This window comes from Trachymyrmex septentrionalis, unplaced genomic scaffold, assembly GCF_001594115.1.
Source record: "Trachymyrmex septentrionalis isolate Tsep2-gDNA-1 unplaced genomic scaffold, Tsep1.0 scaffold25, whole genome shotgun sequence".
NCBI lineage: Eukaryota > Metazoa > Arthropoda > Insecta > Hymenoptera > Formicidae > Trachymyrmex > Trachymyrmex septentrionalis.
Window position 1 is genome coordinate 1236247 of NW_017305408.1, and position 3662 is coordinate 1239908.

Sequence of the window (3662 nt, forward strand, 5' to 3'; positions counted from 1 at the left end):
TGTTTTTAAGGAGAATATATCCAACTTTCTTTATTGCTTGAATGTAGAAGTTTGAGAACAGGCTTGAAAGTTATATTCTTTTCTACATCAAAGTTTTTTCGTTTAAAAGTATTATTTGATATATACTGTTAAATATTAAAGCATCAAATTTAAACCAATTCCTTAAGTTAAATAATATTTTATTATTTTTAATTTCCAAATCGAATTGTATTATTTTTATTTAAAACATATAATTAAAGAAACAACTGCATCTAATCAACCAATTTTTCTGGTTGAATTGCTTAGTTTTAAAGTAAATAGTATTTTATGTGTTAATGTATTGAATTTATTTATTATATTAATGTAATGCATTGAATAAACTAAATTTGAGTCAAATTTAACACATTTCTTGAATTAAATTGTTTAATTCCGTTGTTTTAGTTAAAGTAACGAAATGTTGAATAGGAGCAGATCTACAGGAATGATTAAAAATTATTCAAATTAGATATAATTTGACATTATCAATTTAATTATATAATAAATGCAAGTGTATGACTTTATACGAAACAACGATATGATTAATGGAGAAGACAATTTCTTGCCAGTAATAAACACATAATTACACGATATTTGACGACAATTAGAGATCTCTCATTAGTATAAGCTCTTGGGGGAAACCCTTTTTTCCCAAACAATTACCGGTCTGTCTGATAAACCAGTTGACGATATCTCCTCGTCGACTCGCGCAAATTTTAATTCCGTCGAGAGCCGTTCATTTCGGCTGTTCGTCAAACTTATAGCGAACGAACGTGTCGCGGGCCACCTCGTTATCATTGAGTGAAAAATATGTAGGGAGGAGCACGAGTGCCCGTGACGTGGCTGTGATTGCCTTGCTGGCATCATGTCTCCATGCGACTGATGGAATTCGTGAAACTACGGGTGCGCTGGTCGCCGACCTTTCTGTTGATTTCGCAGTAATGCTGACTGTGCAACACTTTGCATCAAGAGATGTATGCTAGAAATGCACATACATTGAAATTGAGATATTACCAGGTAAAATCATAAACTAGCACCAAGATTTGAGTTTTCGTAAAATAAAAAATCTGAGAATGTCTATTACAAATTATCATTTCTGATAATTACAAGTAGTTCTTTAAAAAGTGTGCTATGTTAATATTTTAATAATTTTTTTAGATAGAATTGTTATTTATCTTACAAAAAGAGGACACAGTGAATTTGTTACAGATTTTGATTTTTTTCAACATAGTGAATCTGTATTGATAAGTTGTGCCCGAACATTTTGTTGAATAGATTTTCTAAATACAATAGTATTTTTTAATGCATGGAATAAATTTCGCACTAATTATATAGAAAATTATATCTCGGTGAAATTAATTAGTGTTTACGTGTAATGTTACTCATAATGTAGTGAGCAAAAAATGTCACAAGGCTTAACAATGGATAATTTTTTAGCTATGGTGTATCAAAGGTGTAAAACACTTGTACTCTTTTACAAAGCATCTTTTATACTTTAGCCTTAATTATGCCTACGATATCTTTTATTCACCATTATACATTAAAAAATTTAAGTTAAAGAACTGATTGTTGACTCACCTCACTTCGATGAGAACATTTCTAAGACCATCGAAGTAGGCATTCAATATATCTCGTGATGCCACAAAAGTGTCGAAATGTTTACTTATTAACTATTCAAAAAATATATTATAATTTTTTAAAAGAAATTTTAGTGTAGGTGCTGTTAACTGCACTGACTTTTTAATATCCATTTTCCAAATTTGCCTAATTCGTTAAAAATTTCGAAAGTCTCTATCAACCTCATTTAAAAATACTATTTACAATATTCAAAGCGCTCGGACACGATACAACTTATTTTCTATGTAGGTAAATTCTAAAACTATGTTGGAAAGAGATAAAAATCATAACGAGTCCACTGAATTCTCTCTTTGCCAGTTGTAAATGTAATTATAAGCTAAAGTAAAATAAATATATAAATTCCTTTTCTATTCTGCATTTTTTATACACAATGCAAAATGACAGCTGTTTTGTACCATTCATATGCATCGTTATATAGTTGAAAGCAGCCTCTTGTTTGACATCGTGTATGTTCGTCCTTTTTTTTTATCTGTTATATTATTCTATAAAGTAAAATGTCGCGATAATGCCATGGGAGCAATCCAACACTCATGCCGACAACGGGGGATTCGCGCTTTCGCTAACAACCGGCATTGCGTTCATTCGCGATAACTTTGTCGATTATCTCGATACACACAGTTGACAAAACGGGAAATTAAAGCTCGCCGGATGCAGGTATGTAGATCCTGAGTGGATCCCAGCGGAAATTTGCTGCGTCGTGCTACATATTTATGGAAATTTAATGTGTTACACATCTAGTGCGCACGCGGACTACCGCAACCGCTTTGACCACTGCGACTATCACTCGAACGAGCAGCCCGCAATTCATCTGTCGGCCAACAACTTGCAACACGTTCATCCACGATAAGTTCGACGATTGCTCGGGAGCACGTTGGTTCCCGAGGAAATTAAAACTTGGCCAATTCAACTGCCCGGTTTGGACAGTTGGCTTTATTAACCGTCGGCCGCAGAGAGAAAGAAAGAGTCGCTAGAGGAGCGAGGCTAATGAGAGATACAGCGAGAGCCGAGTGCAGCGAATAAACCACCCTCGTCGAAATATAGTATGACGAGCGTGCGCCGCTCTCTTTCTCTCTCTCTCTCTCTCTCGCTCTCGCTCTCCAGGGTAATCTTAATTCTCAAACTGTTGCCTCTCTTCTGACGCGACGCGCAAGCAACGCGTCGAGTTTTGATCAACGTCCGACGCGGATGGATGAAAAATTCATCGCCGCAACGCGCAACTCACCCTCGGGGCACTTTATTAGAATACCTGTTTGCCAGGACTTGCAACCGCAGTCACGCTCAATTTGTCAGCCTTAACGAACTGATTTCTCATGTCAGTACTCTCTCGCGGCCAATTATCAATGATTTTTCTTCATTTCACTCGCTCTTCCTTTTTAAACGCCTCGCGTATATCACAAGTGCCTAATAAAAATATTCTTGAATATTTTTCTCCTTTGAGAATTTTGGAATATTGCATTTTAGATTCTGTAGATTTTCGTTTATTCATGGTCATTGATATTATCGTTTAAGCGTTTGATTATTATACCTTTGACACACACACACACACTGTTTCGTAATATTATCATATGACACAAAATTAGAGAAGACAAGAAAGAGAGACAAGCAGAAACAAAATATGTAACGCATGTCAGATATTTATTCTCGTAAACAAAATTATTCAGAGCTAACGCAATGTCACGATGACACTTGATAATGAATTAAAAATCATATATAGGAGCCATTGTCCCGTTATTTTCATCGCGTATTAGCGAGTTGTAAATTCTCGTAAATATTTCAGTGGTCAATAACCGTTCAACTGCCGCGAAATTGTACCGAATAAACGGACGCTCCGCAATCGTTCCCATTGATTTACTTTGGCGATATTATCAATTACAGTTCAACATATGCCTCTCATTTGGTTAATCATTATGTACATAATTTAGTCACTGTATTCTGTACATAAGGTTTCCAACAAACACAGACCAAGACCTTTGAAGTTATATGTTTTTGCATATTAAATATTAAATAAA